The sequence below is a fragment of the Vulpes lagopus genome, chromosome 13 (genome assembly GCF_018345385.1).
Source record: "Vulpes lagopus strain Blue_001 chromosome 13, ASM1834538v1, whole genome shotgun sequence".
NCBI lineage: Eukaryota > Metazoa > Chordata > Mammalia > Carnivora > Canidae > Vulpes > Vulpes lagopus.
The window spans coordinates 40,167,642-40,182,595 of NC_054836.1; the positions used below are offsets into that span (position 1 = coordinate 40,167,642).

Consider the following 14,954-nt stretch of genomic DNA (forward strand, 5'->3'; position numbering starts at 1 on the left):
TCAGGAAGATGGGTGAATAAGGCCACCTGGAAAATTTAGATTTCTCCACTCTGTAGATCCCCTGGAGGAGGAATTCTCTGGTTGGGAGTGATCGTTACCAATTCCAGTTTCCAGATTTGGTTTTCCAGCCCGGGAAAATTAGGCCCTGGTTTACTTCTTTTCCTAGAAGTCATATGCTTATTCTTCGACTTTCTGTTTTCTATTAGCCAAACAGAGACTTCACGTAAGATAATCTCAGTTTCTCCCTCCGACCTCTGAAACTTGTAATTTGGGGGAGATACTGTCTTTAAAATGCCAATCCCAGTAATGAGCCCAGCTTAGCAGTGTGAGCTCCTACCCTCCCCTTAATGAACAGAGCTGTCGAGAAATAATTTCACTTTGATCTAGTTTGTGACCTGATTTTTTGGCTTAAAGAAGACTGGGCTGCTAATTGGATTCCTCAGTTGCCTTTAATCTCCACCTCAACACTTGGAACCTGACCAAGCTGAATTAAAACAAGTCTGATAAACAAGATGTAGCTGGTTCCCAGGTTAACAGCAACGAGAAAATCCCCCCCACCACTGTAGGGTTTAATGATCACAGTGTGGTTGGCACCTCACAAAAAAACATGAGGCTGTAGGCTCCCAGAACCTGCAGCACGGAAGTCTTGGGATCCTTTACCCTGCCCTCCCAACACCCTGGATGTGGTTTAATTAGAAAGAGAAGGGCTAGTAGAGGGAGGTGGGGAGAACAACTTACAGTTGGTGAGAGAGGCAGGGTTGGGGGGTTCATCTCAAAGGGAGGCAGGATGTGGAGGAGATTTTTGTCCCTGGGAGAGGAAGCAGGCCGAGCCTTTGAGGGCCGGACAGTAAAGATTGCAATTTGAATTTCCAACTGTGCTCCAAGAGTGAGGGGGTGCAGGAGGGAAATAGGATATGAGGGGCTGGGTTATGCAGCTGGGGGCTGGGAATCATGGGTTTTATTTAATCTTTTCAAATGCCAGGGTTTTGTGTTCTGGAGGCAAAGCAGAAGGAGGAAGGAGTCTGCTGGGACCTCCCCATTCTTAGTGTGGGGCCTGAGAAAGGGTTCTCTGGGGCTCTTCTCCTGATACTCTAGTTTGCTCTCTGCTTAAGAAGCTGGAGGAATTCTGAGATGTTATTTCCTCTGAGGCAGTGGGAGTTTGGCTTATGGCAGGATCTCTACTATTGACACTATTGACATTTTGGTCTGGATAATTTTTTTACTGTGGAGGCTGTCCTGTGCATTGTAGGATGTTTATCAGCATCTCTGGCCTCTATCCATTAGATGCCAGTAGTACCTACCCATTGAGACCATCAAAAATGTCTCCAGACATTGTCAAAGTCCCCTGGGGGGCACAACTGCCCCAGGCAAGAACCATCAGTTTAAGTCTCCATGAGGCAGGCATTTCTGAGGAAAAAGTGGAGTGCTTTGCTTGAAATGATCTGTGTGGAGTTCCAGAGAGCCAAAGGATGGTGGACTTCTTTTCCTTTGGCCCCTCTGGCCAGTTGGATCATGAACACCTCCTCAAGGGCTATCTTAAACTTCCTTTGCAATACCTGCATGGAGCATTTGGACAAGCATGTAGTTTCCAAGGCGTATAATCCATACCTTTAGACACACCGAATCTAGGGTGCCTATGTGTGTATGTGTGTGTGTGCAGGTGTGTTTAGGATAGATGCTGGGGGAGGGAGATCCAGGACTCCCTTTTTTCTGCAGCCTTGAATAGAAGAAAGCTCCTTCTTAGCAGACATGGTCTTGAAGTGGGAAATGGCCGAGCTTTCCTACGACCTGTGCTGTTGAGATTTTCAGGGACTAGAGAGTCCATTGCAAGTGTTGAGGTGAGAAGTGGCCTCTAGGATACTGTTAGGCAGATTCTGATCCAGTAAGTGGCCTAATAGCTCTGCAGTCAGTCATCTCTTTCCTCTAGCTCTTAAGCTCAGCCAGTCTGACTCTGAGCAAGCTCTTCTCACCTAGATTTTCTGGAAAGTGTAAGGTCCAGGAAAGTATGAGTTTGGTGTAATTTATTGAACTGATTATTATTATTATAACACTGATGGAAAATAATAACAAAGAATCTTACTACAATCCAGCCATTTCAACCAAATCCTCTCTCTTTGTCTTTCTTTTCTGTTTCCTTCCTTCCTTGCTTGCCTGCCTTCCTTCCTTCCTTTCTTCCTCCCTCCCTCCCTCCCTTCCTTCTTTCCTATTTCATTGAATTTTCCTTCCAGAATGTGTCCACATACATACAACAGAAACGGAGAAAAGTAAAGATTGAGAGAAATTGTTTAATTCTAAGGACAATTCTATCAGGCTTGAAAATTGATAATACACTAGGGTTAAATTGGGGGATCCTTAGTATCTCCTTTAAAACAGGTGATAATCACTTAGGAGTAGCTAGACATCTTTAGGAGTCAGGGTCTTAGATGTATTAAGTTTAGGTATTTGACAAAAATCATGGATGGAGTGCTTACAGAGTTCTAATCCCTTCACAGTGACTCATTTAATCTGTGTAACGACTCTAGGAACTATTATTACCATCACTTCCATCTCACAGATGGGGAAACAGAGGCATAGTCAGGTTTGGTAACTTGCCCAAGATCATCCAGCTAGTAAAGGGCCAGGAATGGACTAGCATTGAACCCAGGATTGGACTAGGATTGGATCCAGGGATATTATTTCCAACCATTAATCTCTGCTACCTCTTGTTAATGCATTGGGTAGAGACAGTGGCCCAGAAGACAAAAACTGGGGAGGTGATCATCTCTGTGGTCAGCAGACAGACATTGCTTTCGAAGCGTCACTCTGAACTTCAGAGGCAGATTCTCTGTCAACAGTGGGTCTTTTTTTAAAAAAGCTTTTTCTGATCATTGAAAGTAAGTTATGGGGAGTGTAATACATATCCCCAGTATTTACTACCTCGAGAACACAGGAGACATAATGAAGGAGGGAAGGTTGTAATTGGAGAAAAACATCAATTCTAGTAACAGAAGTCAGTGGCAGCCAGAGACGTTCTCCCCAGGTTTCCGGCCCTGCTGGTGGCCCCTCCACCAGACTCCATGCAGGCAGGAACCCCCCAGAGGAGGAAAGGGGCCTGTTATAGGAGTCATCAACCTGTCACCACGGCTGGGGTGAATACGGCTTCTGAGTTGGGGGGAGGGGGTGGAGGCTTAGTCTTTAGCACCACCAGCTGCAGGAATGGGGGGAGGGGTAGTAGGGGTGGTTGGGAGGAAGAGGCTAGAGGTGGAACAGACCTTTCCTACCTACTGCGGAGGAACAGACATTTATTGAGTCAGGAAGGCTCCGTGCTAGGCAGCACTTGGCATTTAATATGTGCAAGGTGGTACTTACCTTCAGCAGCATTAACAGTCTACAAGTGTGGGGGAGTGTGTGTGTGGGTCCACGTATGAGAAAAAGTTGGGGAGACCCAACTACGTACATAGATGGAAGCACTGAAGGCTGAGGTAAGAACCCAGGGGTGCAGCAGGATGAGCAGTGCGCTGGTATGGGGGTCTGGTTCTGGCAAACAGCTAGGAGCTGAGGTGCTTGTCCCCATCCTATAGGGTGTCCCTGACCCAGGCAGGCAGAGAGAGGGATTTTCACCAGCGCAAATGCAAGAGGAATGTTGGGAACACAGCTTGGCTAAAGGTAAGGGAAAGGTAAGGAAAGTATTGTCCAGCACCTGCTATGTTCTGGATGCTGTACTTTGCAGAGATAGTCTCATGTAACCCTCACAACACCCCTAGGAGTTGGGCATTGTTGTTATTTCCATTTTGCAGATGAGGAGACTGAGGCATGGGATCAGTGTCTTGTGCAAGGTACCACAGCTGGGTGGCAGAGGCTAGGCTCTTTGGGACTCCGGGTCCACAGGTGAACCTGTGCATTCTAGTCCAGGTAAAGGGGAGCCCAGGTGGGAGGCTTTCGTCATGGTTCACGTAAGAAAAAGCTGAGCTGTTGGTACATTTCTGTACTTCCGGCCACCATCACGTGCTAGGAAGGTATCCAACAGTGATGGTAAATCGGGGGCTTCTTTCCGGGGAGGGTCGGAGGGCACCATCGTTCAGGGGACCGGGGAGTGAAGGTGGGTCGGAGGCAACGAAGACACCGGTGGACAGACGTGCGGACGCTGCGGCGGGAGGCAGGCGGGGCGGGGCGAGCGCGGTGAGCTCCCCAAACCCCAGAAACTGCGGGATCCGGTCCGGCCGAGGCCGGGGCGTGGCGAGGAGGCCTCCCCGGTGGGGGGGGGGGGGCACGGCAGCCGCGGCCTCCTGCGTCCCTCGCCCCAGGGCCGCGGCGGGGTCGGCCAGATGGAAAGGGGGGCAGTGATCCGCCCCCTCCCGGCTGGGTTCCCGCAGGGGGGCCGCGGCTCGGCTCCGCGACTCACCCAGGGGCGCCCCGGGCAGAGTCGTGAGCTCCCGTCCGCCCTGGAAGGTTCCTGGGGCCACGGTAACCTTACCCCACAGGATAGGATGGAATGAGATCCTTTACTCCGTAAACGCATCTGTGATATCCACCTACTATATGACGTGCACTGCACTAGGCTCTTTTAAAAATATTTCTCTTTTTATTCGCGTCTTTTGGGGGCAAATTTTATTGAAATATTATGTACAAAGAAGTGCATAAGAATCAACAAAATATCACAAAGTGAACACACCCGTGCCGTCAGCAGCAGATCGAGAAACAGAACATAGCCAGCATCTCACTACCCCCCAAGGGGAGCTGGGGATCCTGACATTTAACACCAACAAATAGTTCTTTTCATTCAACAAGTAATTGATGCCTAATTGATGCCGGAAGGGCATGGTACACCACCAATGAAGTGCTATTAATAAGAGGCTCCATTATCTAAGTTAGTTGCTACTGAGCCAGAATGGGATTTGTCTGAGTACTTGCTTTTCCTGGATCTTTCCAAGGGACTGAAGGCTTGGGTTGTCACCCCCACCCCTTCACAGAACAACTAGGCACCTCCTGTGATCGCTGGGGCTCCTCTGTGAAATGAAGATCTTTCACTCTGAGGACCCTTCCTTCTGTGACTAGTGAGAATGGTTAAGTATTATTAAAAAAATCCTAGGACAGATTGGAAGCATGGTCTATTACAGTATTTCTTATTTCTAAAGCCAATATTATTAATAAATTTATAATAATGATAACACATGTTTGAAGGTGAATGTCTTTAGTCTGAGGCTTCTCATAAATGCAGGGCCTGAGGCTCATCATAAAACCTCAAAGGGGTTCTATGACTATAAATAACAACTGGAGATTTCTTTAGAAATCCTCAGAGAAGAGTGTTTCTAGCCCGTGGCACTAGAATCTTCGTAGTGAACAATCCCTCAAGTACCACGGGGTGGAAGATTAGAATGGCCCACCTTCATTGTTACCATGTAATGCCATGAGTTCCACCCTAAAAATTCTTAACAATGGGAAGCATGGATTCTAAGTTTTTCTCCTACATGTTCATTTCCTGTTAGACAGGGTGATGGGTAAAGGTCCATCCTGTTTTCCTGGGCTGCCTGGTCTGGGGTTGCATCAAGACAGTGCCCAGGAAAATCCCTTCAAACATCAGAAATCTTTATCCCGTAGAACTGAGTTCTTCATGACACCAGCTCCTTCCCAGAGGAGTTAGATGTCCTCAGCACAGAAGCAGCATCAGGTATGGAGAAAATAATGGACTGGCAATTCCTTACACACAAGTGGAGATTGACAAGGCATGGACCATTTCTTCATCTGTTTGGTGGACTTACTATGAACGCTTTCCTGGGTTTTGTTTTTGTGATCATGGAAGGGTATGAAATACAAAGGTCCTTTGTTGATTTTGAAGGTAACTCTGGCTTTAGCTCTAGAGTCACACAAACTTACATTTGAGCCCCGCCCCTCTGCCACTTACTTGCTTTGTGACCTTGGGCAAGTCTGTTCATATTTCTAAACTTAAGTGTTCTCAAAAAATGTATATAATAGTATTACCTGCGTAGCCCATGGGCTAATTGTGAAGTTTAAGTTCTATGATGCAAATAAAGCACTTAGCCAGTGCTTAGAGCACTGTAGGTGAAATAATAATTAGCTTTAACTCTATATTATCAATATTGTTCTGTGATATAATTCTTTTTTAAAAAGATTTTTAAAAATTTATTTATTCAGGAGAGACACAGAGAGAGGCAGAGACACAGGCAGAAGGAGAAGCAGGTTTCATGCAGGGAGCCTGACACAGGACTCAATTCCGGGACCCCAGGATCATGCCCTGGGCCAAAGGCAGATGTTCAACCACTGAACCACCCAGGGGCCCCATGTTCTGTGATATAATTCTTATAGACATGACAGAAATCATTCTGCTTTGACAGGTGATAAAATAGAGAGTACTGAACTACTAACACATGCTACATCATGGATAAATCTCAAAAATTATGCCATGCGAAAGAAGTTAGACAGAAGAGACCACCTATTGTATGATTCTATGTATCTAAAATGACCAGAAAAGGCGAATTTATAACAACAGAAAGTAGATTAGTGGTTGCCAGAAGCTGGAGGTGGGAAAGATTAGCTGTAAAAGGGCGAAAGGGGTCCAATGGTAGGGAGGGGGGGATGAAAATGATCTTAGACTGATTTATTCTGTGCTTGCTTCAGCAGCACATATATTGAAATTGGAATGATATGGAGAAGGTTAGCATTGGCTCCTGCTGAAGGATGACATGCAAATTCATAAAGTGTTCCATATTTTTCAAAAAAAAAGATTTATTTTCATGATCACACCACTTTGTAAATAACTAAAAATCGTTGGGTTGTATATCCCAAATAAGTGAGTTTTATGATACATAAAATATATGTGAATACGGTTGTTTTAAAAACTCAGAAACTATCACAGAAGAACAGACTCCAGGTTTTCCATTACGTGTTCTTGAGACTATGGTACAGTCATTTGCAACCCATTGGATAGGAGAGAGAAGGCAAATAGCAGGGGAGGAGCTACTGTTAGAATCTTCAGGAAAGGGACTCCTGGATGGCTCAGCGGTTGAGCATCTGCCTTTGGTTCAAGACGTGATCCTGGAGTTCTGGGATCGAGTCCCACATCGGGCACCTTCATGGAGCCTGCTTCTCCTCTCTCTGCTTGTGTCACTGCCTCTCTCTGTGTGTCTCTCATGAATAAATAAAAATAAAATCTAAAAAAAAAAGCATCTCCAGGAAACAAGGGATAGAACTGAGACAATTGGAGAATGCAGAAATGACAGTATCTTGAGGGGAGAATGGGGCAAGAATAAAGTTTTTTGGGGGTTGTAAGAGAGTAAGTGGTAATGGTGACTGTTATTGAACTTTCAATATTCTAAAAAGCTTTATATTCTTGGGGCCCCTGGCTGGCTCAGTCAGGAGAATATGCAACTCTTGATCTCAGGGTCCTGAGTTCAAGCTCCATGTTGGGCATGGAGCCTACTTAAAATAAAAATAAATAAATAGGAGCACCTGGGTGGCTCAGTTGGTTGAGAGTTGGACTCTGGTTTTGGCTCCTAGGTTTTGATCTCAGAGTTCTGAGATCCAGTGGAGCTGGGCTTCCTGCTCAGTGGGGAGTCTGCTTGAGATTCTCCTTCTCCCTCTGCCCCTCCCCTGCTCATACACACACTCTCTCAAATAAATAAATAAATCTGGGACACCTGGGTGGCTCAGTGGTTGAGTGTCTGCCGTCGGCTCAGGTCGTGATCCCAGTTCAGGGATCGAGTCCCACATCCAGCTCCCTGCAAAGAGCCTGCTTCTCCCTCTGCCTGTGTCTCTGCCTCTTTCATGAATAAATAAATAAAATTTAAAAAATAAACTGCATAACATCTTATAAAATGAGTAGTATTATTTCCATTTCAGAGGTCATAAACTGAAGCACAGAAGAGTTTAAATAACTTGACCAAAATCATAAGCTAATACATGGCAGTCAGGATCGGAACCCAGGTATTTTGTTCCAGAACACTTGCATTTTACAATGATGCTACTAATCATATGAAAAGGAGGAGAGTGACATCAAGGGTCTGAGCAAAAACTGAGTTATATGTATGATCCTGGAATATTCTGAGGCTTTGCCTGAGGAAATATGATGTTTTTTCTTTTTAAGATTTTATTTATTTGTGAGAGACACAGAGACAGAGAAAGAGGCAGAGACACAGGCAGGGGGAAAACAGGTTCCACACAGGGAACCTCATGTGGGACTCAATCCCGAGTCTCCAGGATCACACCCTGGGCTGAAGGCAGCACTAAACTGCTTGAGCCACTGGGGCTGCCCACGATGTTGTTTTATGTGTAATAAAGAACCGTATCAAAAAAAAAGAACCCTATCAGACACTTAGGTGAGAGTGAACCCAACTCAGTTTATTGCTGCTGGGTGCCATTTTTCTATATAAATATTTTAAAATGCCAGACGAGCCCTTCATTTCTGCATGTTTGAAGTGTGGCCATGCTTATTTCCCATAGTATGAATTGAGCTCATGTTTCTGAGACGACGTCCAGGCTAGCTTAAACAATCCCAGAATCCCAGCCCATAGTGCAGGTCACATTCACCTTCCTAGCCTCTTTCACAGTGACCCTCCTTCATCCAAGAGTGCCTTTCCCACTCCAGTTCCCGTCCCTGAAAATCCTGTTCAACTTTTCAGTGGTATTTCCTTCAGTGTGTAATGCCTTTCTGCCTTCCTGGATTAAAAAGAAACAAAAACCGTGTTTTAAAGATCTCTCCTGGTTGGCTGCATTGAGAGAGACTATGTGCCACATCCACACAAAACTTGAGAAGTAATGAATTAAAAATTGCAATGCTTTCAAGTCCCCCTCCGCCCCAAGACTGCACCTAATCTTTCTGTTTGAATAGTGTGAATAGATAAAGTGGAAGGAATATTCTCACTTCTTTCATTCTTTGGGTTTAAAGGATCTAAAAAAAACTATTTGCACACATTAAATAGGCAATTTGTAAGTGGATACTGTACAGGGATGAGAAGAATTTGAAGGGAAAGTTAACATAGTAATGGAAAGATCAGAGAAGAGTGGACAAGTGATAACCATCTGGTGGTCTTGGGATGGAAAGGGGTATGATTTTTAAAAAAATCTTTATTGTTTTTGGTGTGTGGGAAATACAAAATAAATGCATGCTTATTTTAAAAGAAATCAAACTTTGAAGAAATATATAGTGTAGGAAGTTAATGCTCCACATTCCCTCCTCTCAGGATCACCCCAAAGATAAACAATGTAACAGTTAGGTAGACATTTCTCCAGATGTATGTACATGTAAAATATACATATATTTCCTGTATAATCATCCATGAAATAAGAAGTCACTAATCCTATCCGAGTGAGTTGTAGACATTTACTCACAGTTTGTTTCTGCATTTTAATGAATATGGAGTCCTACCATATCTACTGTCTTTTATAATTCACTTTCTTTTTCATTTAATGTAAGCTTAGATCTGTTTGCCTGTGAGCTTGTCTTTTACATACAGTATTTCTTGATATGTGTACTCATTATATATTCAGCCAACTTATTTCTCTATTGATGAATAGTCGGGTTCCACTTTTTCATTATCACTAAAATGGCATCGTAAATCTTTTTGAAAGCATTGTGTAGGAAAATCTTCAAAAAGTGAGATTGTGGGGACAAACGAAATAATAACTAAATTCATAAATGTCAAAATTGCTCCAAAGAGGTTTTATCTGGTTGGTTGTTGTTGTTTACGTTTCACCAATAGAGTGAGGCTAACAGTGTCCTTGAATGTTGTCATCCGTCTTCAAAGTTCTTCTGGACAAACTGAATTATATAGAAAATAGGTTTCTTGGGCAGCCCGGGTGGCTTAGCGGTTTAGCGCCGCCTTCAGCCCAGGGCATGATCCTGGAGACCTGGGATCCAGTCCCATGTCAGGCTCCCTGCATGGAGCTTGCTTCTCCCTCTACAACCCCCTCTGTGTCTCTCATAAGTAAATAAAATCTTAAAAAAAAAAAAAGAAAATAGGTTTCTTTATTTGTGTGTTTTTAAGATTTTACTTATTTATTCATGAGAGACACACAGAGAGAGGGGCAGAGACCCAGGCAGAGGGAGAAGCAGGCTCCGTGCAGGGAGCCGGACGTGGGACTTGATCCCGGGTCCCCAGGATCACACTCTGGGCTGAAGGCGGCGCTAAACCGCCAAGCCACCCGGGGATTCCAGGTTTCTTTATTTGAACTTGACAGAGCATCATCTCCTCTTTGGGCTTGGCCTTCGAAAGGCGCAGAGCTCAGGGAGCGCCAGGGTGTGTCCGAGCAAGGGGCAGGTGAGCACTCGGGGCAGGTGAGCACTCCGCGGGTCGGGGTGCCTGCAGGGCTCCCCGCGACTCCCAGGGGCCAGGATGCAGGCGCTCGGAGCCCGAGGCTTTCGCAGCAGATGGAGAATCCATTTTTAAGCTCAGGCAGCAAAGGGCCCGAGGATCGAATTTCCTCCCAAGTCCGTCCGGTTGGTTTCGGGCCCTCCCCGGCTGCGGCGCAGGCTCCGGGCCCCGCCGCCGCCCCCCGCGACTGAGAGGCCCGCCCGCCGCCCCGCAGCCGCGGCCGCGCGCCCGGGGTTCGTCCGTGAGCGCTGCCGGGGCGCCCGGAGCCGCCGGGTTCGCTGGCCCCGCGCCGCCGCGCACCTGCCCGCAGCCGGGGTTCCGACGCGCATCCCCGCGCCTCTCGGGTTTGGGGCACCCAGGGGGCAGGGGACCCACGGCCGAAGCCTGAGCGCCGCGGGCTCGGTTCCTGCCGGCAACGCACTCCTTTCCTGCCTGCCCACCTTTCAGTGGAGAGTAAGTCCCACCGGTGGGAAAAGGAAACTAGACCCAGGCTGACATCGGCCGTTAAGGGTGGGCTGGGGTAGGAGCGGTAGAGCTTTGGGGCTCAGACCAGCCAGCGCACCGTTGGCCGGAGTTATCTGTGTTCTTCTCGTATGGGATATTCCCCCCTGCCAGGTCCCCACCTAGTCAAACTCTTCCTTGGGTCAGCGGACTGCAGAAGACTCAGCAGTTGGCCTAATAGACCATTTCTGGCCTAGAGCTGTTAGCCAATCCCGAATTTTAAAACAATTCAACTCCGTTGCCAACATGCAAAAACAAAAACAAAAACAAAAAAAACAAAAACAAAAACAACAAAAAACAAAACAAAACTAGAGGCTTTAGTTTGTGTCCCAGCTGGAGTCACAGAATGCCATAATGGGGGCATGCCAGAAAACAAATCCTTTTGGCTTCCTCTGATACCCAAAGCTGCGGATTGGCTAAGGTCTCCCACTGGGTAGCAGACTTGGGATGGGTTCTCTATTCACAGAAGAGTCAAGTGACTAGTGCAAGGTCACCCAGACAGGCAATGGCAGGGGCAGGTTTTTGTTTTGTTTTAAATTTTATTTATTCATTCATGAGAGAGAGAGAGAGAGAGAGAGAGAGAGAGAGGCAGAGACACAGGCAGAGGGAAGCAGGCTCCATGCAGGGAGCCCGACGTGGGACTCGATCCTAGGTCTCCAGGATCGCGCCCTGGGCTGAAGTCTGTGCCAAACCGCTGAGCCACCCGGGCTGCCCCCAGGGGCAGGTTTAGAGCCGGCTTTCCTGACCACTTTTCTTGGCTGCCTGGGACCTCAAGACAGCACAGCCATTGGCCAAAGATGTTGCACATGACTCTGACCTAGACTGGAGCTTTTGACCTAGTAGTCATTGGTCAGACCAGCCAAACTTCCCTTGCCTCCAACTACACTTATAGAATGGAGAGAATCCATAAGGCCTGGCATGTGTCTTACTTTCAGCTCTCAGGTGCTAGGTTCTTATACAAGAGACTTTAGAGACCCATGGGCAGCTGTTCTTTATCCTTATGCACAGCCTGAAAATAGACCTGGCCAGTACTATGGCAATTATATTTGAACATGCTCATGTGACCCCACTGGAAATTGGTGCACCTAGTCATCAGGGAATTTCCCCAAACCTTCAAACCTGCCACCTGCAGGGTAGATGGAAACCAGAAAAGTAATGGCCATATCATATGGCCAGCCTTGTCATAATTCTGAGTTTTGTCCTCTATTTTTCAGCAGGGAGCCAGAAAGAACTGGCTAGACTTGCAGAGGGTTCACAGTGCTGGAGACTCCCTATCGTAAAACCAGTACAAGGAAACACCGTGGATGGAAAATGAGTTGTTAGAGATAATAAGTGGTGTGGGAAAGGAGAAATACTTCTGAAATGGCTTCTTATTTTACTTAGGGGCATTTCCCACCCAAGGCTAAAGCATGTAAAATAGGCCAGAGATCCTGATGTTTCTCCATCAAGGAAATAAAAGTTTGAAGCATTTATGTTAAGTTAGCATATGGAATATCTATCCATAGCTGCATTAGCTCTTCAGACATATCCTCTTACCTCCCTAGCAGTAAGTGAACAGCTTACCAAAGCTACATTGTGTGTGTGTGTGTGTGTGTGTGTGAGAGAGAGAGAGAGAGAGAGAGAGACTCAGTTTGGATTTAAAAACAAGAAGGCTTAACAATACCTACTCTATATGAAATTACCACCCCATTTTAATAAGGTCCAAGTTGTTTAATGGCTCACTTAAAGTCTCACAGCAAATTGAGAACAGAATAAAAACAGAAAGAGTTGGCTGTTTTTCTGAATTGGTCTTCAGAGAAAGGCTTGCGCATTTTCATTCTGTCTCTAGAGAAACTTCTCATTTGCCTTCTTCATAACCTTTCAATGATATCTCACTTAGATATTATTACTGTGCAGGTAAAATAATTTTTAAAAAATATTTTTTATTTATTTCTTTGAGAGAGAGAGCAAGGACAAGCAGGTGGGAGGGGCAGGAGGAAAGGGAGAAGCAGGTTCCTAGCGGAGCAGGGAGCCTAATGGGGGGCTCGATCCCAGGACCTTAAGATCATGACCTGAGCCAAAGGCAGATGCTTAAGGAATTGAGCCACCCAGGTGCCCCCCAAAATTTTAAGTGGCATAATGTATACATAAAACATAATTAGTTCGTTGGTTATGCTTTAGCAACTTTTTCCTTGGTTCACTGCCTGCCCAGAAAAAACGTTTAGTATTGACTGAGGTTCTACAAAGATGTTATATAACTTGTCAGTGGAAAATACCACACACACACACACACACACACACACACTAAACAGCCTTTTTTTAAATCTATTCTAATGCCAAGGTGCACAGGTTAGAGGGAAAGTTCTCATGGAGCAGGGTGGCTATAGTAACAGTGGGCTTCAAGCACTCTCTGGCTTTCCAAGTGCATGCTCTTACCTTGTCACCATTTGTCTTTAAAGTAAGAGAATCATTGGTGGGCAAATTTGAGAGCCCCACTCTTCCACACAATTCTGTTTCATAGCAAGCTGGATGCTTATTTCCAAATATCCTGGGATTGTTTCTCTCCTCCTAGCTCAAATCCAGGCTCTCACTGCACAGCAGACCAGCTCCTTGCTGCTCCTTTCTGCTGGATCAGAAGATATCAGAATTTGCATCCATAGGGAAAAGTGGATCATAGCTATTGGAAGGTAAGCTGTATATTTACAAGCCTGGGTTTTCCTTTGGCTCTCATTCACTTACCTGTGTAACCTCAGATCAGTTGCTTAACCTCCTTATGCCTCAGTTTCTTCACCTATGAAGTGGGGAGCCCCATGCTCCCCTCTGAGGATTGTTGTAAGACATAAGTGAAAGTGTACCTATCATGCTCTTACCTTAGAGCATGAGCACATGAACTTCTCCATTTTCTACTGTGTATATTGAGGAGAAAAATGGGAGTTGTGATGGAAGAAAGGAATAGAAAGAAAACTGGTCCATTTTTGGAGGTAATCTGACTCTTCAGGTGCTGACAGGCCATATTTAAGATGAAAATCATGGCCTGACTTTTGCCACTTGTGAAAGTACAGACCCCTTCCTCAGGGCCGAAGACCAGGGCAGAGTTACATCCTGGATCTGGGTTCCTTTGGTCCTTTCCAGGCCTATTTTTATTTATTTATTTATTTATTTATTTATTTATTTATTTATTTATTTTCATGCCTATTTTTAAGACAGTGACCTTTCTTTCCTCTTCTAATTCTTTCCAAGAACAGTAAGGCTGACTCTAGAATAATTATGAAAACATCCCAAAGTTGACATATTGCCAATAACAGAAGTTATGAAACGACTGTAAGTCCATTATAATAAAAAGTTGCATTAATAGCACAGTATGTTTTGAATACTTATAAATTATTTCCTTTGTCGGTACTGCCAGGCTTTAAGGATGGGCCAGGGAGTAAGAATGATTCATTCATTCATTCTGTAGGATTCTCTCAAAATCCACTCTTGTCTGTGAGAAGTCTGAGGCTTTGATCCTTACTGTGGCTCTGTGACCTTGGTCAAGTCCTCTGAACTCTCCAAATCCTGGCTTCCTCCACTAGAAACTGGAAAGAACAACTCTGGCCTCTGCCACCTCCTTAGGGATGGTAGGAGGAGCAAACCAAATGCTGGACAGAGAAGTCCTTTGGAGCAGCCTAAGCTAATGGAGACATGTCAAGGATTAATATGATGATACATGAATATGTGTCTAAAGTGAGATGAAAGAAAAATGAGAAACAAAGACAAAGATGTCAAAAGGAGTAACAGTGCTCCTTGCTTTGCAATTCATTAGCTGGGTGATCTGGGCAGAGGCACTTAACCCCTCTGGGTCTTGGTTTCCTATCCATAAAATGGGGATTTATATTAATAGCTATTCTTCCTATTACACGGAACTATTTTATCAAATGGAGGCAGTGACTGAAAATGTTACCTGTGGGTAAAGACCAACTGTTAATTATTTTTAATACTACTGGTAGTAATGCCTGGTGAAATTCTTATTAAGTAGAATAGGAGCCTGGCCTATGGCTTCACACTACTGGGATTCAAATATTACCTCTGCCACTAGCAGGCCATGTGATCTTGAGTAGCATTTAACCCATCTTTGACTTAGTTTCTCCATCTTACTTTACAGAGCTGCAGGGATTAAGTGATATAATG

General features: G+C 45.3%; 1 non-coding gene across 1 annotated transcript; it reads left to right on the forward strand.

Moving 5' to 3' along the window:
- The first annotated feature begins 6,602 nt into the window (after window positions 1-6,602).
- On the forward strand, window positions 6,603-6,710 carry LOC121475184. The gene has a single exon (XR_005983650.1). It is a non-coding gene; the product is annotated as a U6 spliceosomal RNA (small nuclear RNA).
- The last annotated feature ends 8,244 nt before the right edge of the window (window positions 6,711-14,954 follow it).